This window comes from Podarcis liolepis, assembly GCF_965112155.1.
Source record: "Podarcis liolepis genome assembly, chromosome: 1".
Lineage (NCBI taxonomy): Eukaryota > Metazoa > Chordata > Lepidosauria > Squamata > Lacertidae > Podarcis > Podarcis liolepis.
Genome location: NC_139554.1, coordinates 51,937,978 through 51,959,941, shown reverse-complemented (window position 1 = coordinate 51,959,941; position 21,964 = coordinate 51,937,978). Strand labels below are relative to the sequence as shown.

At 42.7% G+C, this 21,964-nt stretch overlaps 1 protein-coding gene across 3 annotated transcripts in view; it reads left to right on the top strand.

The window, feature by feature from the left end:
* The window catches only part of LOC310689002 (transmembrane protein 263-like), a 312,856-nt gene that overhangs the window by 138,782 nt on the left and 152,110 nt on the right, over window positions 1-21,964 (top strand). Inside the window, exon 1 of one of the 3 annotated variants that reach the window (XM_083466207.1) lies at window positions 5,261-5,368. The exons of 1 other annotated variant lie outside the window; for it this stretch is intronic. The gene's annotated coding sequence lies outside the window, so the exon portion shown is untranslated. Of the gene's footprint in view, window positions 1-5,260; window positions 5,369-19,375; window positions 19,618-21,964 lie in introns of those variants that run through there. One more of the 3 variants, XM_083466208.1, reaches the window with a different exon arrangement.

The following is a 21,964-nucleotide window of genomic DNA, read 5'->3' as shown; positions in this document are numbered from 1 at the left end:
AAAGTCTCATCACATTTTTATCAGATTAGGCAGAGAGATAATACCTGGTCCTTAGTCAGCCAGGGAATCTCTTAGCCAAATGGGATCTGAATTCAAGTTCCCCAAGCCAAAATTGAGCCCACTATTTGTTTCACCAGATTGGGACAAGCTATTTGTCCACCAAGCCCAGTTCCATCTGATAATAGCTACCCAATGTCTCAGACAGAGATACTTGGCATTACTTGCTACCTGATCCTTTCAGTTGGAGATGCTGGAGGGTTGAATCTAGAACCTTCTGTGTGCAAGCAGGGGCTCGGTCACCGAGTTATGGCCCCATCCTTTTTTGACAGCTAAATATTATAGCACAAGGATTTGCTAAAGAGGCTGCTCTGGGAAAGGGTTGGATGGACTGGGCTTTCTTATAATCCCTCGAGGGAATTTAATGCACTGACAACCTTTTCAGAGCTGTGGGCAGTTTTTCTTCACCCCCAATTTGCAAGCAGAAGACAGCTGTCACTCTCAGGAAGTAATAAGCGTGGGGACCCAAAGCTCTGAGGAAAATAAGCTACCTCATATAGTGCAAGAGCTGGCAAAAACTGCACAGAAGTAAGCTGGAGTTGTATGACTTCTGGAGATATGCTTGTTTTTCTGTCGCTTGGGTGTAACGTGAATGGCTTTCTGGCTAGCCAGGTAGATGGATTGGTAGACTGTCACTGGCAGGGAGAAGGGGGAGGCTGCTGGCATTCTGGAGATAAAAGAACTTTTCATAGGTGACATAAGCAGGCCCACTTATCTCCATAAGAGCAGTCAGCGCGGAAGCAAAAAGGGTGAAGTAGCAGAAGGAGGTTCACTGTGCACGCTACCTTGAAGAGAGAGAGATACCATACAACAGCTGCTTTGTTTCCTGTATCTTGGAGTCCCAGCTCTCCAGACTGGCATAATAGTTTGTGTAACTAATCACCTTCACTAATGTATTTGCTGGAATAATGCAGTATGAGGTAACAACATGAAGATTACCTGAGAGTGTTATTCACATAGGATTAAAATGCAGCACTGTTCAAGGGAACTCCAGAAAGGTTGGCTGATGTGATGCTCAAGGTTAGCACAAAGGACTCCCTCTTCTCCCCTACCATTCAGAGGATAGCAGGCAGGAGTATATATTTCCATAAAGAATGCTTGAGCTGGAGGCATATACTTTAAAGAAATAATCCAGGCGCCCAATAAAAGCTGTGACAGGGACACTCCTGCTCCGAGTTCCTTTCAGTCAGCCATGCCCTCCTTTGGGATGCTAGAAGTTGTAAGGGACTCCAGCAATAAGCAGAGGTTGTTATTCTTCCTCACATCCAGATTTGCATCTCATCTGTTTTTTTTTTGTTCTTTAATTATTCTTTATTGTTATTTTCCATCAACTGTTAACTGTCACTCAACCTGCTGTGACTCCTGAGCATGCTCAGTTTGGACTCTTTGGGGGTGATTTATCTCCTTTACGTTCTAAGGGCTCAGCTGTGGCTGCTGATACCTCCACCTTGATTTTCAGCGTATGTTTTGACTCCAAACCTGCTGGCACTCAGCCATCGGAGTTTACTAATATACTGCATGACTGCCCACACTACATTGTTTGCCTTGTTCCCTGGAATCGGAAGATAGAATTAAGTGTGGTCAGTCCACTCCATGACCCCACACTGGTGCTGCATTTACAGAGGGCATATATGTGAAGGCTGAGCAATAGGTTCATCCCCAAAATGCACCCACCAAATTTTTTCTCCCAGAAAACCTTAAATTATTTTATGTTCTAAAACTTAGACCCCACCCCATTAATTGTCTCCTCTCTTCCCACTCTTAAAGGAGTTTTCTGCTCAGGCTATTAAAGGAGACCAGTCTTTCTTTCTCTCACTAGCCAGAGTACAGTAGCTCTTCCCCAATGTTTCAGACAAAGGTATTTCCAAACCTACCTAGAGATACCATGGATTGAACCTTCTGCATGCAAAGTATGTGTTCTCTCACTCAGTCACAGCTAGATTTACATCCTGCTTACACAGTTCTCTCTAGCTCTTGGCCATTCAAAAAGACTTTTGTTGAAACATTTTGTCCCTCATTCTGAGCCTGATGCCTGGTTTCTACATAATGCTTACCTTCTCAGCTGCCTTTTTTTTTGGATCAACATATGCATAGAAAACATTGTGTTGCAATTGCTGGTCCATTTATTTGTTTATTAAAAGATCCTTGAGCTTGATTCCTGCTACCGACCTACCATGCAAAAATCCATGTTGACAGTCACATACCATGCCACATTTAGGCCTCTGCCAGAACCGTTGCACTAGTCCTCCCACACAGGGAAACATTTTGTTGGAAGATTCCCTTAGCAGAAACATCTGCAAAGGTTTCTGCTGTAGTTCAGGCAGCTCATAGTGTGCACTGTTCATGCAAGGCTCTTATGACTGTGAGAGGAGTTCTAACAACTCAGGAACATGGTGGCATCCAGGTCTGAGTAGTAGAAAGCAACTCGAGTACAGTAACTGGAGAGAGAGAATGCTCACATAGAGAAAGATGCTGCAGATGACTCCAGTCGTGATGATGATAAATGGACTCAGGTGTTGGGAATAAGAAATAGGGCTTTGTTTTTGTGCTGCTAAATGGATGCTGCTTGATGCTTTCCCACAGGCATTTGGTTGGCCACTGTGAGAACAGGATTCTGGATTGACTTCTGGTTGTCCAGAAGACAACTAGATGCCAACCATCTTTTGACTTCAGTGAAAGCCACAGCATGAACATATCCCTGAGTTGTGCAAGAGGCTGAGCAAATTTGAACTCTGCTGTCCATTGTCAAAATGCAAGTTTTTGTCCATTGGGTTATACTGGCTGTCTCCTTTGATAACATTAAGAATTAATTAATTCAATTTGGAAGATATTCAAGACAGCTATCTCAAAGGGCAGGAACTTTGATAGCATCAGCAGTTGAGTCAAATGAGGAAATATAAAATGGAAGGCTGATTCTATCAAGATGTAAAAGGAGAATAAGGTACGAAAAGGTCACAAACTTTAATTAGAGTGTATTTTTTAGAAACTTTACTTTTAGTGGTTCTTTAATGTGGAAATTGAAATAAATATCTGTCTTTATTCTAATAAATGTTTCCCCATATCAGTCACCAACAAATTTTTATTTCTATTTTATTTTATTTGCCCCTTAGAGCACTTCTAATTTTCCTAGTAATTTTCAAACTGAATCATTTACTACATTTCAGAACCCATTTGTCACTGGGAATCAGGGCTAAAGTAGAGGCGGCAGAGGCATGCTGTGGAAGGGTGACACCCCCACAGTCCCAGTCCCACACTCCCCACACTCTTTTTTGTGCGTGACACCTGAAGAGGAGGATAACACCACCAAACTTAATTTCAGTTCTTCTCCATTCTTTGGACTTATGTACTGCCTCCCAGATTACAGACCTCTTCATGAGAAGCAAATAACTGTAGATGGACTAAGCAGACAGTAAAATATCCCCAATACTGGGCAACTACAGAGAACCGTTTGCCAAGTGGTAACTTACCACAGTGTGGCTGTATAACTATTTGCTAAACTAGTCCTTGATACTATGCTGCCAAAGGGGAAGCAAATGCTTGCCACCTGATCATAAATCTAGGCAAGTAGTAGACTGTAAGATTCTCCTTGCCACTTGGCCAAACAAGAGGACAACACAAGGCAGCAAGCTTACCAAGTGATCTATATGTATACCTTGGCAAGTCATCACTTAATAAGGTGTTACTTTATATTTGGTTGCCTATTTGGTGCAGAGACAGCCAACATGCTGCCCATCAGATGTTGGGCTCCCATCATCCCTGACCACTTCCCATGCTTGCTGAGTATGATGGGAGTTGTACTCCATCATCTGGAGGACACCATATTGCCTACCTTGGTTTATGGTATCTTGCTTTGCCCCGGTTACAATTATAATTTGAAGATCAATCTCCAACATATATGGTTCGTGCAAGTCCAATGTCAGGCCTGAAAAGAGTTAATATTTATTTAATCTGCTGTTTTGTTTTCTATAATATACTCATCTGAGGCATAGTCATGCATGATGCACAGATGAGATTTACAAACCACATCTTTGAAATATTGTAAACTCAATGCATGCATTAGTCATCTGCTTTTTCTTTCCCCCTCTAACAGTATTCTCTGGTTTTGAAATGGATTTAATGAAACTGTAGAATATCAAATAACAAAGTACTGGCTCTAAGAAATTAAATGCTAGTTGGATTTATTTCTTCTTTCATAGTAGAATGCCCACTGTCAGTATTGTATATTTGATAAAAATGTGTGACTTAAAGAATATTTCATCACTCTTAGGGAACTGGAAAGTATTTGTATTATATTTTTTGAAATACCTACACACAGTGGGCTCTGTTGTGCAATCAGTGGACAAATTAAACTGGAATTTCCCTTCCAATGTATAATTGTTCATCTGAAGCCTTGGGTAGTGTTTCGATGCTGTACCTGAATATGAGTTAGCAGAGTAGAAGATTAAGCCTGCAATCCTATACCAACCTCCCTGAGAGTAAAGACCTGTTGAACTCAGTGAGATTTAATTCCGAGTAGGCATGTATAATGTTGTACTCGCTCCCTGGATGATGAGTGAAGGGAGTTAAGCAGAATCGTAAAAATATCAAGCATTATAGAGGAGACAACATAACTGATCTCCCAAATTTAAAATAGAAATGAAATGCTGCTATTTAAGGGTGGGGATGCCAATTTCTTCAAAGGGTGAGGAAGAACTTTAACATTAGGAATGGGCTTGCTGTTTAATTTCACAGAGCTTTGTGTTAGATGTAAAAATAATAGAATAGCAGCTAAGGTACTGATAGAGTGAATGACAGCTTTGGGGAGTCAATTTTGATTTGAAAAAAAACTATGCAGGGAGAAAGTGTTTAAACATTCCCTCCCCCTACCACATCTCCAAGCAAATTGACAGCCCCCTGACCCCCAGTTGCATTTTGCTTTAAAGGAACACACTGTGGCAGGAGATCAATCCTGGATCTCCAATGTAAGCTATAGGTTGTCCCTTTGTTCCATTTTATTTATCCTTCCATCTAACCTCAACCCTGTGCAATTAAATGGCAAGCTCACTCCCAATTTGAAACTTCAAGATGTCCTTTCATCTTGCCTTTATTCCTCTTGCTCATAAATAACATCAAGGTTTCCCGTGTCCCTTTTCAGGGCTCTTTGTTCCCACCCGTTATCAAGTTGTCCTTGATAGTTCTGAAAATCCATTTCTTTCGGGGAGTGGTTGATTTCAAGAGGTCAGAGCCTTGCCTGCCACTGGAAGCCAGGTCCATGAAAAGCTGCTTAACAGAGAGGGGTTTACTTACAATGTGGATTGTCTACATACATCTGGTAAGTGCCTAGGTGTCAGCCCTGGAGAAGGAGATGAAAGTAAAGAAAATGAATGAGTCCTGCCTTGTTGAACAATTGACAGAATGTTGCAGGGCATGAAGGAAGTCTCTAGAGAGGTGTGTGTGTGTGTGTGTGTGTGTGTGTGTGTGTGTGTGTGTGTGTTGCTTTACGAAGTGCTCCCTCAAAAAGGATTTTTCCTGATTGCTGTAAATTTATTTTAGATGGCTCAGGGCTAGTAAGGTTGAAGTTGATGAGGGGCCCACATAACATGTTGTTCAATTAACTGCCAAGGCTTTGTTGGCTGGTGTGCTTTCACTATAGGTTTGTGCTGTGTTGCTATTTCAGCAAACAGTAGAGAAAATCCTTAGTTTCCATTTAATGGTTGCTGCAAAAGGGTGTGTTTGTGTGTTTTAACAACCGTAGTTAGCAAGAGAGATGTGGAAAAATTCATGCACCTGCCTTTCCAAACAGCAGTAGTTTACACATACATTAACTCTGGCAGCAAAATTAAAGGTATTTCAATTTGCAACCATTTGTACAGCCAGTTTGCAGGGAGAGTAAAACACTGCTGCTCTTTTTTAGCTTTGCCTTTATGCTGAGGAGGAAAGTAGTGGGATGTGTGGTGTTGTTTTTTTTAAAAAAAATACATTACTTTGTGTGTGAGTGAACTTTCCAAACCAGCACAGCATTTAAAGTTGTTAGCTTAGATGAAATATTTGTCACAGCTGCCACCCAAATATTAACATGCTAGCTACTGTAATATAAAGTCAGTGTACACATTATGCAACTCTAAAGGCAACCCCTAGTGGGAAGGGTACATGTGGAGAGAGGGGCACCAAAGGCAAGAGAAAATTCTGGACGGGATGTATGCATGTGGTGGAGTTACTCCTGAGGAGAAGGGTTGTGAGAAGACTTAGAAAGAGAGAGACATATATTTGTTTTTCATAAACTGGATCACTGTATGCTCTAGAAAATAGCTTGCCTGGCTGAGCGGTGAGAGTGGGCTACAAAGCCACATAACCCAATTTTCAAATCATAAACTCACTTGTGTGTGAGCCTTAAGCCCACTCACTCTGAGGACTTAGAGATCCCCAATGTCATAAGCAAGCCTAGCACTCTGAACCAGGCTGCCAGTCTCCATAGGATGGCGTGGAGTATATTCTTGTAAATACCCAAGGGCAAAAAACATAAAAACCCAAAGACAGGTTTAGTTTTTGTTTCAGAAATATATATATTAAACATGTTGCTTTTGCCATGAGGATACCACTGTGCCGCCCCTGTGGAAGGTGCTCCAGCTTCCTTGCTATAATGCTTGTGTGTTCTTACGTTGTGACTTGGCTCCACCACATCACCTACCCCTGTTTTACACATGCCCATTGGACCCAGTATTGTTCTTGTCCACTCAATCCACCAGAGCCTGTCTTCACATGCAGGGGAAGCCTCTAACTCTTAGAGGATTTGAGACCCATTGGCTACCCTCACCTTAGCCAGCCAGTCTAAGCTATTCCTGGGGTGTGGCCACTGTCACAGGCTGACAGCTCTAGGAGCCACAGGTGAGTGCTAAGGTAGGGGGACCAAAGATGGGGGTGGAGACCAAAGGTGGACAAACTATCTCAGAAGGAGCAGGACGTGTCTTCCATCAGAGGTACTACCCTCCCCCTAACACCCCATACACTCCATGCAGCAGAAATGTTATTATTTATTGGATCTATACCACTTCCTTCCTCTAAGAAGCCCAGAGCACCACACTTCCCCCTAATATATGCATTTTGATTGGAGAACAACACTGTCAAATTCAGGCACATGTGAATTCTAAAGGATATCCGTGTTTCAGTTCTCACTTTGTTTCAGAAAGTGCAGGTATGATATTGGCTTTAAATGTGAACTGAAATCGAATTTTTCCCCAGTCCTTGGGGCTGACTCAAAATTACAATAGTTATTTTGTAGCTGTTTTGCTCACATCAAACTGAGTTGTTTATATCTGGTGAAAGGATGAAATAAATGAGAATGTTGTGTGAAACACCAAAGATACTTCGTTTTAAAGTTGACCAAAAAGTTTAAAAGTTGTCTCAATCGCTATTTGGTTTTTGGAGGAGGATGGGGGGAAGCAACGCCACATTATCCACGTTTTATCAGAAGTCCCATTGAGTGGGACACACACCTGAGTAAATGTGCTGAAGAATCAGCAGAATGTATCAGTGAAACAACGTGCATTTTCACAAAACTGTATCTCCTATTTCATGATTATTATTTTTTACATTTAACCAATATTTCTCAGCAGTCCAAATGAAACTGTTTTAAAGTGAATATGCTCCTTCAAACTCATGAGACCATGCGAGTCCCACTTTGAATAGGTATAGCTATCTTGAAAGACCAGGTGAAGTCTTCTGAAATGGCTTCTTTGTGAAGTGTGCTGGGATTCTTACTATGATTTGAACGTTTCTAATTTAGTAGCCAGTTCCAATATTTCCCCCTTATACTTTCCACATCTGAAATTGCTCATTTATATGGCACCTATTCTTTCTCTTTCTGCTTGCACTTGTCTGTTGACTTCAGCTGCTGCCTGTGCCCACTCTTCATTTAGATCATTACATTTTGCCAAATGAAAAGAACTTCTCGAAGAATGAAATGTTCACACTTTCTTAGGGCTATGCAGATTAATTCTTCTGAAAAGCAGAAATCGTTAATTGGGAAATAAACCTTTGCTGAGGAAAATGGATAGTGCTGATTCTGCCAATGAATATTCTAACGTGCCTTAGTGGAGGGTTTTTGAAACTTTCTACCTCCAGGGCCCACTTGAGACAGCTGAAAATTACTGAGGCCTATCAGCCACAAAATGGTGGTGCAGGGGTAGAGCCAGTCACAAAATGGTGGCAGGAGCAGGCAGAATTTGGCATATAATCAGCTGGCAGTTACTGATGTCACTTCTGATGAGATTCCATTTTGGGGAATGGTTACATTCTTTGCCACAGTGTTTCCCTTGTGGCAAGGAGTTCCGTAGCTCACCTTTCCTCAAGCTAAGTACAGACCTTTGCTCCTGCTAAAGCTCCCCATTTTAGGCAGAATTTGTTGATCCAGAGGCGGTAAGTGGAAAATAATAATATTATAATACTTTTTTATTTATACCCTGCCCATTTGGCTGGGCTTCCCCAGCCACTCTGGGCGGCTTCCAACAAAATATTAAAATACAGTAATGCATTCCCTAAACAGGTTTTGTTATTTTCTATTTCCCCCTTCCTGCATCCACTGCTATAATTTCTTCTCCTCTTTCTCCATCCATGCTCAACTTGTGCCCTATTGCCGCTCACCCCCCCCAAACTGTCAGTTTCTTTTATTCCTCCTCCCTAGTCCTTTCACATGCACGTCTTCCTCCTATAACAGCTTTCCTCTGTTCTCCCCTTACTTTCTTTCCCTGTTTGTTTATTATTATTATTATTATTATTATTATTATTATTATTATTATTATAAATATGAACCTTTTATGTCACTTTCTAATTTCCTCCAACACCTCCTCTGGCCCTTTTCCCTACCTACACAGCGACACACCAATCTTCTCTAACTCCTGGCCACCTTTACTCGGCATGCAAGGGGTTATTTGTGCTGACTAGGAGACTAGGCAGGCAAGTGAGGAGGCACTCGGCGTGAGGCCCACCAGTACGTGACCCAAGTCTCACTGGCATAGCTGTCAACTTACGGATTTCAAAATAAGGGACCAGCAGCCTCGAAAATAAGGGATCAGCAGCCAAAATAAGGGATTTTAGTCAACCAGCAGCCAAACGAAGCCTCAAGTGGTGGTTCCCATAGTGCAGCAACCCGGCAAAGGGGATGCAGCAAGAAAAACCACCGTCACCTCTCCGATGGGAAGCGCTGAGCAAAGGCAAGTCCCCAGGCAACGTGGCCGATTTGATCGGCACAAGGCATGCAAGCTACACCCCCCAGTTGTTCTTAGACTCCTTATTGGGTGAACAACGCAGCCAAGCAACACAGTTGGAGCCTCCCTCCTCCCTGGCTGGCTGCTTCCTTTGAAACCCGGGAAATTTAAGGGACATCATCAATAAGGGACAGCAGCGGGACATGGTGCTGGGATAAGGGACTGTCTCGCCAAATAAGGGACGCTTGACACCTATGCTCACTGGTGGGTCCCAGCCCACACTGCCTTACTGGATCTGAGCTTTTCTGTTTTTCAGGAGGGAGAGACACATCAACACTGTGGAATCTGTGGACCAGCTCTCAGAATCTATGGTTGCATAAAAATCTGTGCATCGAGCAAATTGAAAATTAAATTAATGACTTATTGTAGTGAGAAGGGAGTTGTGTAGGTGTATACCTGAAAGAAATAAGCCTGAGGGGTTTTTTATTAAAAAAATCTTTAACGTATGCAGCAAAAATAATGGCAGCATAGATTCTCTCTCTTGCTATACTTGTAATATCTTAGCACAGAGAAAAACAGATGTGGCAGCCCTTGTTCTAAGGTGTTTCTTCTATAATTAGCCTTAATGGTATGCACAGAAGTACATTTTTTCCCTCTCCATATATGTACTTGGATGGTTTAGTGAAAAGATGGTTGTATGAGGATGAGCTGGGAACCCAAATTGTATTCAAATCACTGTGTGGTCATTAATGTCTACTAATAATATTGGGTGGAATTCAATGCCACACTATTACAAATGTTTCATCTCTGCAAGCATTTCAGCTTGCCAGATAGAAACAATCTGTCCTCTCCTTGCATGTTATTTTGGGTGTTTTTCCATTCCCCCCAAAACAATTTAAGGCTCAGAGGGTGGGGGGGGGGAGGAAAGGTGCATTGCACAAGCCAAAGACCTTGTCTCCATCCCCATCGTTCTACCCGGACACTGAGATCCAGCACCGAGGGCCTTCTGGCGATTCCCTCACTGCGAGAAGCCAAGTTACAGGGAACCAGGCAAAGGGCCTTCTCAGTGGTGGCACCCGCCCTGTGGAATGCCCTCCCACCAGATGTCAAACAGAACAACAACTACCAGACTTTTAAAAGACATCTGAAGGCAGCCCTGTTTAGGGAAATTTTAATGTTTGATGCATTACTGTATTTTAATATTTTGTTGGAAGCTGCCCAGAGTGGCTGGGGTGGCCCAGCAGATGGGTGGGGTATGTATGTATGTATGTATGTATGTATGTATGTATGTATAAATAAATATTATTATGGAGGGCTTCCACTGATGGAGTTTCCTAGGTGAATCTCACTCCTTAATTTTGTATAGTGCCATCAGGCTACTGCACTTTGGGTCCAAGATACTAGATCCTTGTTCTGAGGAGCCTACCATCTGTGACCTGTCTTGATGGAGGGGGAGGAAATAAGCAGAGCTGTACCTAGGCTCCCGTGTGCCCTTGGCAAGGAGCTGCATCGACCACACCCCATGCCTTGCCCCCTTGGAGCCCTGTTAGTGAGGGGCCCAGAGGAGTCTATGCACCTCGTCTGGCCACCCAGATCAGCTGGGTGGGTGGGCTCCTAGACACTCTGAACCAGAGTGGAGAGGCGCAGTTTTTGCATCCCACGTAGGTCTGCGCCCTTGACAGGGGCCATCCTGGCCCAACCCCTAGGTATGCCCCTGGAAATAAGTGGGAGCTGAAACAGAAGTAGGGATGGAGGGAGAAAGAAGTGGGAGGCTGGGGGGGGGGGAGGAAGAGAGAGAGGGAGCACTATGAAATGCAATGCTTGAAAACTCCAACCATTTTTTGTCTCTGGCCCTACCCAGCACCGGCATTCTCCCCTTGCAGGTAACTTCCCAGAATATGGCCCTTGACAGAAAAAGATTCCCCATTCTTCCTGCCAGGGCTGTCTTTGGCAGATGCGCCGCCGGGGTGCAAAGATCCACTCAGCACCCCCCAAATTTAGTTTAGCCCCCAAATTAACTTTTATTATGCTTATGTCAGACACCACGCTTACGCCTCATCTCTTGTTTACGATAGAAGAGAGGAAAAAGAAGCATGCTTTTTAAATGATTTCTCTAAACGAATTTGAACTGTAAGTGATGAAATTAAAGCGTACCGTTGTGAATGACACGTCTTTGGTAAATGAGCGCACAAAATCGAAAGTCCTTTAGTGAAACAGTAGGTATACATTTCAGTAATATCTAGGCATATGTGTCTCTTGTTTTTCTAGCTTAATCAAAATTACTTATTATTTCATAACAGGTAGATAGTTAAGAGCTTAGGCAGTTTCAGCGGAGGGGACAGCCCCCCAGAATCCGGTGCCCGGGTGCCCCACACCCCTTGCACCCTCGGGTAAAGATGTCCCTGCTTTCTGCTTTACGCACACCTTTGTAGCTAGCAAGAAAGGAAATGTAAAGATGGACGGCAAATTAGATCGTGAGTGTTGTCTCCACCCCACCCCCAGATGCATGAAACTGTGTTTGCAAGAACTGTTCATAGGCGCGGCCTCTTGAAAACTTTAGAGCTGGAATTATTGATGTGTTTATTAGTTCCACATTGTATTACATAGAAAACACTAGTCCACTAATTAGCCCTGAAATAATTCTAACATCTTATGCAGACAGAAGTCATATTAATGATAGAACTGGAACGCTGCAGCTATCCTTGGATGCCTTTTATTGGTTTAGGAGTAAAAAGAGGAGGGAGAGATTATGTATTTGTATGTATTTTATTTAAATGTTTTAGTTTTAAATATGATAAACAGCTTGTACCCATTATCCCTCATTAGCATTCTTTTTCTTCTCTTGCTTTCATTTTGATTTCTTCTCTCCATCTCCCCCTTAATTTACCCCCCTTTTCTATTTCACTCCCTTAATTTCAACCCATCTTAAAAAGGAAAGGAAACTAGATAGTAAGGGAATTAGTGTCAAAAGTGGTCTTCTGGCCTCCTCTTCCTTTATTTTTTATATAGCTCCAGAAAAATGGTGATACAGTGGTACCTTGGGTTAAGTATTTAATTCGTTCTGGAGGTCCATTCTTAACCTGAAACTGTTCTTAACCTAAGGTACCACTTTAGCCAATGGGGCCTCCCACTGCCGCCGCTGGAGCACGATTTCTGTTCTCATCCTGAAGCAAAGTTCTTAACCTGAAGCACTATTTCTGGGTTAACGGAGTCTGTAACCTGAAGCGTATGTAACCCGAGGATACCACTGTAGATTGATTTGAAACTGTCAGGGCCAGTTGTCCTACCATGTGCTACCTTTTCTTTAACAGTCAGATCTAACTACTCCATGATTAAATGGCTGGAATTCACCTTGCTTTCCAATGTTGTAAAATATTTCTTTTTCTTTGCTATTAGATCCACCCTAGCATAGGAGCCAATTCCTAGGGGCCAAGGTCCCTTTGCACCCCCAATAATATATTTAAAGGGAACGGGGCCCCCAAAGTTGATGAACATTGCCATTCAAATGGTGTGTGCATGGCACATCATGAGATTAATGATGCAGGGCGGGGCTTATCTGGCGCTCCCCCCCCCCCAATATCTTATTCAATTTTGCACCCCTAGCAACTGGAAAAACCACTATGGTTGCTAATTGTTGGATTCTCTAAGTGTGGCAAGAAGTTGCAATGTGGAGCGCTCACAATCAGGATTTCAGCAAGCCAGCCTCACCCTCTTCCAGAATACCCTGTCTTTCAAGATACCAATACAGTGCTACCTGGGGTTAAGAACTTAACTCGTTCTGGAGGTCCATTCTTAACCTGAAACTGTTCTTAACCTGAAGCACCACTTTAGCTAATGGGGCCTCCCACTGCTGCCACACTGCTCCTGCGCAATTTCTGTTCTCATCCTGAAGCAAAGTTCTTAACCCGAGGTACTATTTCTGGGTTAGTGGAGTCTGTAACCTGAAGCGTCTGTAACCCGAGGTACCACTGCAGAGAGAGATTAACTCTTTTAAGCTCTTTGATATTTTATCATGATTTAACAGGTGTCTTTTCTTGAGTGTGTTTGGTACAGAATATGGTCACTAAAGATATTATGCAGGATGTTTCAGCATCATTAAAGAAGTCTTAGTGTGTAGGCATGAAAAACCTTTGGGAATTTGCTGCAGCGTGTATGTATGTGCTTATATAATATACATACACCCAGTAAACTGTTCTTCCTACCATACTGCAAAAAAACCCTCTCCAGTACAGTGGTACCTCAGGTTACAGACGCTTCAGGTTACAGACTCCGCTAACCCAGAAATAGTACCTCGGGTTAAGAACTTTGCTTCAGGATGAGAACAGAAATCGCGCGGCGGTGGCACAGTGGCAGCGGGAGGCCCCATTAACTAAAGTGGTACCTCAGGTTAAGAACAGTTTCAGATTAAGAACGGACCTCCAGAATGAATTAAGTTCTTAACCCGAGGTACCACTGTACCAGGTTTCTGACGCCTGTTCATCAGAAGCTCTTCAAGAAGCTTTGTGGTTTCTTATGCATGTGCAGAGTAATTTTAGTTCCACTGATTTTGAGAAACATTACGCCCTCAGATGTGACCTGAGGTCTCCTTGTCCATTTAGACCACCTTAGCTTCTCATATTTGTATTCCCAGTTAGGTGCTGACAAATCAAAGCATCCCTTTCATCCCTTCTAATTCTTATTAAATGAGTTTCCTCTCTTTGCCACTAAGTAACCTATTGTTTCAATTTACAGTTCATTACATTATGGTTGTCTGGGTTTTTATTAGTAGCAGTAGTATTTCTTTTAATCAATTTTTTCAGCCAAGGCTATGTGTTTTAAAAAAATCAATGAGTAAAGACAATACACAATTATTTATATGGCTGTTGCCTCTGTTGTAATGTAATATTATTACCATCTAAATGCTTGCAGAGCGTTCAGGCAACCAAGGTCTGTGCCACATGCTCTGCTCTGCTGGAGCCCTGGAGTATTGTTTTTGAAAGCTGTTTATTCCTAAATACTCCTGATGATAATACAAATGCCACCAATGTGGTTTCAAGCACTACAGAAGAAAGGAACAGAGGGGCTCGTATTGTTTCAGATATGGCACTGAGCCTTCAAAATGTGTCTGGAAGAGAGGCAGGCAGGCAGCAGGGGCTGATTAAGAGAGAAACAGGGTGATAAAACCAAGTAGAAAATTGATCTGCAAAGCTTGCAAGTTTATTTGTAAAATTCCCCTCCAGCGGCAAAGCTTAGCCTCTGAATAAGAATGTTCCACCAAGACTGAGATTAACCCTTGAAAGGCTTGATTGGTCTGATTCCCCTTTGTTTCCCATTAAAGATCTTTTATCTATGCTTCTTACCCTGAAATCCTATGTGTCATTACTAGAAAGTAAGCCACACTGAAATCAGTGGGACTTACTTCTAGGTAAACATCTCTGGAGCAGAAATTCTTTGGCAGCAGGAAGAAATCATCCATAATTTTTGGCATTCGGTGTAGATTCTGAAAGGGAGGTGGAAGAATTCACCTGCAGATGTAAAGCCATTGCTGTAAAAGGCTGGATCAATACCAAAGCAAACAGAACACCCATTTCTTGCATTTTAGAGGAAGGCACAATTACTGGATTGGGGTGGGGGGGCTTATACAGAGCTTATACAAATATCGTTTTTAAGAATTGAATGTGTCTCTGTGTCAACATTATGCTGAACATGCATAAGAGGATCAAGGCCAATAAGCACAATCCTATCTCTGTTGCACATGTTCAGGGTATGTTCAAGTAACATGCCTTAAGAGAAGAGAGTAAATGAGATGCAGAGGGGAAGGAGAATTTTCCTTGGTGCAAAGCAGGGACAGTGAACAGACTGCAAGTTTTGGGTAATGAATTGGGCAGAATATATTTCTTTTTCCTTGAAAAGGAATATTGTGGATCTTTTTTTTTCAGTAAATAACTGTATTAGGAGTAGCAGCTGTTGAAAGAAACTTGCAGAAACAAGCTGGGAGGGCAGAGAGGGTTGTGTGAAATAATTCAGACCTGCTCGTTGTTGTTTCTTACTGCTGAGTTCAATGTGGGTTGCTTGAATGTCTTTGAAATGCTGCATCAGTGTTGCTATTGGCTGTTGCCACTAGCTTCCCTTGCCTGACTGGCATGCAAGGTGTTTGCCTTTCAGTCTGGGACATATTCATATCTGTGTCATCTGCCACCCACTAGCAGGAGAAGCACTGAGCTCCTGCTAAGCAGAGTGTTAGCTCTCCAAAAGTGTAATGTGCCCAGCAAGGCTCTGGCATAAAAAACCTAGGGAATCTTTGCCTAAACAAGGGAAGAAACACACGTAGATATGTATGAAGAGTAATACAAGGGACACTTTTGATATAAAAACGAAATACATCGTTTGGTTGAAGTCTGAAAGCAGACAAACATATCTGGCATACACAAAACACACATACCCTCTTTATCAGTAATGCATCAGCGTTCCTTTTAACCATGGGATTAATTTGTGTATATTCACTATTTTAACACACATGGAATAAGACCAGCTGTGTTTGTAATGAGTCAAGAAAGATATGGGGTAGAATGCAACATAGCAATAGCACTAAGGAGATTGTTCCACCAGCCCTGCATTTGTGCCTGCCCAAGGGGCAATGATCTCCCCTCTCCTCCCACCCCCATTGTTCTGATGGTTCTCCAACTCCCCCAGAGTGGATTTGAAGGAGGCACAGGGTACTTGCAGATGATGTGGGGAACCCTGTTGCGCTGGCAAGAGGCCTTGTGCTGGCTTCTGCCAGCAGGACCAGGTGGCTGAATCCAGCCCATAGTTTTCCGCAACGCATAAATGCACTACAGTCAGCTTTGCCTGTGACTTTCTCCAGTGAGGAGGGTTTAGGGTGGAAATGCACTTTGCCCCCTGCCCCAGAAAGTAACGAAAGGACAGGGCCACGATATCTGATCTGCCTGAAAAATCTTATTTCCACAGCTTCTTAATGCAAGTGTCCTTTGGATGTTTTTTTTAAAAGCCCTAAGTTGAATGTCAGTGGAGATGGAAATACTCCAACTGTTTTCTGTATGTAGCCATTTTTAATCCATGATTTGCGGCCATTCATTATCTTTTGTAGAGGCTGCCCTGTGTACAGGACTCTTGTCTTCTTGTGAGCCGCACAGACCAATTTGCCTAGTGCTCTAATATGCCGCTCATCCACAGCCCACTTCTAAGCAGTGAAAGTTTGAGGGAGGTGGTGCTCATCCAGGCTTCCATTTCCTTTGGGAAAAAGTCACAGTAAGCTTCTGGCATTTTGTAAAACTGGAGATTCATCTCATTAACATGCAACCAGATTTTGCTCCCTTATCAAGGTTGGCCCATGGGGAGTGGGGGGCGGGGAACAAGCCTCTGGCTGACCCACTGGATCCATTTCCCCATGCGTGCTTTACGCAAACCAAAGTAGCACATTCTTTAAAGAGTGGGGAGAGAAAGATTAAGCCCCTTTCCAAAACAGTCCCATTACCATAATTGAAAAAGCTGGTTTCCATATTGTTGTTTGCATCCGCCTGACTTGTGAGACAATGGAAGAATGCACCTTTGGAGGGAAAGTCAAGCCACTGGAGAGTTATAGCACCTGCTGTGGCTGCAGAGACTGATATGGGAGAGACATGTTTTATTGCAGGTGGGGCAGGTGAAGGCATCCAGTTTTTGCTGCTGCAGGTGCACCAGGGCGTTTCTTCTCTCTCTAATCCACCAAGTTAAACATGTCCAAGTAGTTTGACCTCCTTAACAGTCTCTTTTAACAAAAACAGAGTCGCAGAATTGAGGGGAATCCTTGTGAGAGCATTCAAATCAACTCCAATCACATAACAATTGCACGGTAATGCTTTTTTTGCCAACTCAAGTGCATATGAAGTGTTCCTCAATGAATAGAGAACCTGATTTATTTTTTATTTATTTTTTACACTATCATAAATAGCATGCTTTACAATTTAAATTCTCAGAGCTATTTGTCGGTTTAGTAGCCATTTCTTGTCATTTTGTTTATGCTAGAGACAAGGAAAATCAATGATGGCATTCACAGCAGACACCTAAGATATGCAGATCAAATCTAGGACATTAAAATTCAAATTCCATGGACCATCTTCTCTTTCTCTTTCTCTTTCTCTTTCTCTCTCTCTCTCAAATACACACACTCCCCCCTTCATCTTCCTCTGTCTCCTCTCACTTTATCTGGTGAGGGGGAACTGTTGCCATAGCAATAACATCTTAAAGTTTTCCAGAAGTGCTAGAGGAATAATTTTCTTTCCTGCTCCTCCTTAACAGTTCAGGAAAATGGAGCTTATTACAGAGAAAATTCTTTTTCTTTGTGATTTGATCAGAGATGAGCCAAGTATTTTGCAGTCTCGAGGAAAGTTGCCTTCTCTGTGATGAGAAACCCAGCTGGGCTGCCCACTGCTGCAATTGGTCTGACCTAAAATGGCTCGTGTCTCTTTTGCTGCTGATTTGGACGGTAGGATTTTGACCAGCCAGCAGATTCTAAATGGGAGACAAGAGGAGGGCAGGCTACAAGCCACCCACAAAACAGGTAAACCTACTGAGATAAACAGACAGAGCAGCAGAGAGTACAAACAGATCTAATGTCTCCCACTTCTGCGACAGCTGTGGTGTATGTATTCTGCTTCTGAAGAAAAACAGTTTTAGGCATCCATTTTGGGGGGCTCCACATGCCTCATAAAGAAGGCGAGGGGCATGATTGGAGTCATCCTGTATCTGTATTCAACAAGCAGCCCCAGTGCCTGTAAGCTCTTAGGCAGTGTTCCTCAGTGGCTGTGTCCATGATACTTTATCCCATGTGCTCAAGATTCCTGTTTTTCTTCTTATTACAGACTTTCTCTTTTATAGGCAGTTGTAGATAGGTAGCTGTGTTGGTCTGCCATAGTCAAAATAAAAAAATTCCTTCCAGTAGCACCTTAAAGACCAACTAAGTTAGTTCTTGGTATGAGCTTTCGTGTGCATGCACACTTCTTCAGATACACTGAAACCAAACTTAAAACCATGGAGAGACCTGGTTTGAACAAAGACATTGGATTCTTATCTCACTATACATGACTAAGCCATTTCTCACCTTCTCACCCCTTGCCTTTTCCTGTAAGACCTATTACAGTCGTTAAGAGTCGTCAACAGGCTCATCTCAGCTATCTGCCAATCTCCCATTCCCACCACCCTTCTGAGTAATACCCCTCCCCACCTTCTCACTATATAGAAGGATCTGGCAACTTCTGTTTCAGTGTATCTGAAGAAGTGTGCATGCACACGAAAGCTCATACCAAGAACTAACTTAGTTGGTCTTTAAGGTGCTACTGGAAGGAATTTTTTTATTTCTTTTATAGGCAGGTCTCCATAAATCACTCAGGCCTAATGAAATCCATAAGCAAGTGTTTAAGCACTCTGGGAACTATAGTTCAATCAGTGGGATAGGGGAGGCCTCCTAACAACTCTCAGCACCTTTAGCAAACCACAGTTCCCAGAATTCTTTGGGGGACACCATGACTGTTTAAAGTGGCATGATACTGCTTTAAATGTATGGTATGGATGGGGCCATCATTTCACTAGGAACCCAAGCTGATCTTGCTAGCCTGAAGCTGTGCCATCAGTTGTCCTTTCTCATCACTCATGTATTGTTTCAGGAGGTTGTTTTCCTAATCTACAATTGCTTCAGTTGCATTTTTTGTTTCTTATAATTCAACACCTGTTGACCTTCCACTTAAAAGTTGGCAAGATGTCATGAACTGGCAGGGCAACGGGGAGGAGGATGAGGATCTTGGCGAGAGGTGTAGCCAGGACTGAGAAACACTGGGGCAAGTAGGGAATGGAGAAGGAAGAACTCACAGGGTGATGGAGAATGGTGAAGGGATGGGGATCCATGCACAGGAGCCAGAGCAGCAGGACCCATAACCAGAGCCAGAGAGGCCCCTATCTCCATGATCACAGTGGGCTCTGAGATGTAGAGAGTAGTGGGAAGAACACTCTAGAAGGCTGAGGCAGTCAAGGGCCCACAGCCCAGCTCCCTAGCTGGCCAGGTGGGGCTCACTAGTGCCAGGAGGAGGTGTGTGATTCCTCCACAGGAGTAGGTTTAGCACAGGTGAGGGTCCCATGCCTCATCAAGCCCAGATGCTGCAATAGGCAGAGCTGAGCTGCTGTGTCTACTCAACTGCCCATGTTGAGGGACCTTGTTTTGGATGTTGTTGGACCTCTACAGGACTGGGTTTGGGGTTTGATTCTGGGCTGTATCCTGACTGCTGACTGGACTTCAGACTTGGCTACTTGGATCGACCTTGGACTGTGTTTCCTGACCTTTGGATTTTGCTTGTGTGGCTTGACCTCCGGACTTTGAACTTTGGATGACATGCTGACTTGTTGCCAGGTAGGCCTAGGCTTTCAAGACACAAGATCTCTTTTACACTTGGAATTGTATTTCTGTTTGAGAAGGGGCCTGAATAGTATATGTGGTACATAGCTGTAAACTTTTCCCTTTTCTTGTGAGGAATCCTATTCGGAATAAGGGAATTTCCCTTAAAAAAAGGGAAATGTTAACAGCTCTGATGTGGTATCCCCAGAATCCTTGGCAAATGATGGAAACAGTAATCTATATATTCCTAATTCTTAGAGGATAGTATCCTTTTTTTCTGACCTGTTTTGGTTGGTTGTTTTTTCCCCTCTTGGTGGAGTTATTACTTTGAACTATGTTAAAAAACTATTGCTGCTTGGTTTAGGACTAATGGTCAGTCCTGCTTCAGGAGCAAATGGGAAGAGCTGACAAGAAAGGTCAATTGAATGTTTGTCTTTAAAGTACACCTCACTTAATATTCTCCTCACTACTCTAACATTTAATTATAGGTTTTGGCATTGTTTTGGTTTTGCTAGGTAAAGCATAAGGATGGAATTATCCAATTCTTGAATCCTAGAAATGATTTCATACTTTTATTTCTGTCCCAATTGTTGCTTTAAAACATTCATGTTATTTTTTTCACCTACAATGTTTGCTTTAGCAACCTGTTTTTCAAATATGCAACTATTTCAGAAGCATTTTGTGCTTTAATAATTCAGTCACCCATTGACTTTTCACTTAAAACCTGGCTAGCCCCTTTTTAACACTTCAAATATATAATTGGCTCAGGGCCAGTTTACACATTTCTTTCCAAGTCTGTAAAATCTGCACACAGTGACTTTACCACCTCATTTATCTGAAATAGCTCCTGTGTGACATATTTTCAGAGATGCCGTATCAGAGAAAATGCTAGGTTTGAAATATTTTCTCTCATATTGTAAGTTCTGCAATTTTTATGTGGGGGCTCTTTCGGGTGGGGGAGGAAAGCTGCCCCCATAAGAAAACTTTAAGTCAATTTTACCATCTCATAAAGGACCATACCATATTTAAAGGATATGGTATCTCCCCGGAACCAAGATTTTGCCATCTGTGGGGTAGGATGCACTCAAAATCATTGTAGACAGTGGTTTGGTAGATGATATATGTTTGTGTGAAAATTAGGAGTGAAATGGGTGTGTATGTCACAGCAGACTACAGGAGAGAGTGGATGTGCGAGAGAGAATGGGTAGGACATTTGCTGTCTATGAGGAGGATGAAGGGAGAGAAATTGAATCTTTGTGTGAGGACGAGTGAGGCTAGGGTTGGTATGAGACACTGCAAAGAAAGAATATGTGCCAGAAGTGTGTCACTGGGTGGAGCAGAGTTACTACCCTAGTTTCCTGGCTGGTGGGTTGCTGCTGCTTACTAGGAGAGAGAAGGGAAGGACAAGATGCCGCAGAGGTTGGCATAGTGCAAACACATTGGCAGGAGTAATAGAATGGATGTGTTGGTGCATGTGCACCATGCTGACCTCTCTTCTGCCTTGCCTCTCCTCTCTTGGAAATCAGCAGCAAACCACCTGCCAGAAAGCAGTGCTACCCTACTCAATGACCTGCTTCTGAAATGTACATTATTACTTTCCCCCAGAGGGCAGAATTATAAACAATGGGTGGGAACTGCAGGGAAACAGATTTTGAGTAAGCGTTGGAGAAAATAGTAATGCAGAGCTTTCCAAATTGTGTTATGACACATTAGTGTGTCAGCTGCAGTGTGTCTTGTGAAAGCTCCTCCCGGGACTGGAATGGGGTTAGTTTAACCTCCGGTTTGCTAGCAAAACTGAATTATTGTGTTGTGAAATGATGCATGTCTAAAATTTTTGCCACCAACATGAAAAGTTTGAAAAGCTCTGCAGTAAGGAGCTGTTCAACAGTGGAGCAGTCTGCCCTGAGAGACAGCGGGCTTTCCTCTGCTGCTGGTATTTATGCAGGGACCGTGAATCAGTTGTTGCATTCTTCATTGTAGATCCTGCATGGAGCTGAACCAATGACCCCAAGGCCCCTTCCAATGTGATCATCCTGTGAACTATTTTTTTCTTTTCTTTTTTGCAGCTTTCCACTTTTCACGGTAGTGCCGTGTATAGTTAATATGGATTTAAATTTTCCTCCTTCTGAAGCCTATCGGAATTTGTATGCATGTAGTAATGTCGTGCTGAGTCCTACATTGAAAAGATGATGAACTCTAGTATGTCCCAATATTTCTCTCATCTCCTTTTTAAAAAGTTTAAAAGTCTAAGCTCTTACTTAAAATACCCCCATATTTCCAATTCTCACGGAATCTTTTAACATTCATTTTGACAACCTCATTTTATATAAAGAAAGATCACATCTGTATCACTGTTGGAAAT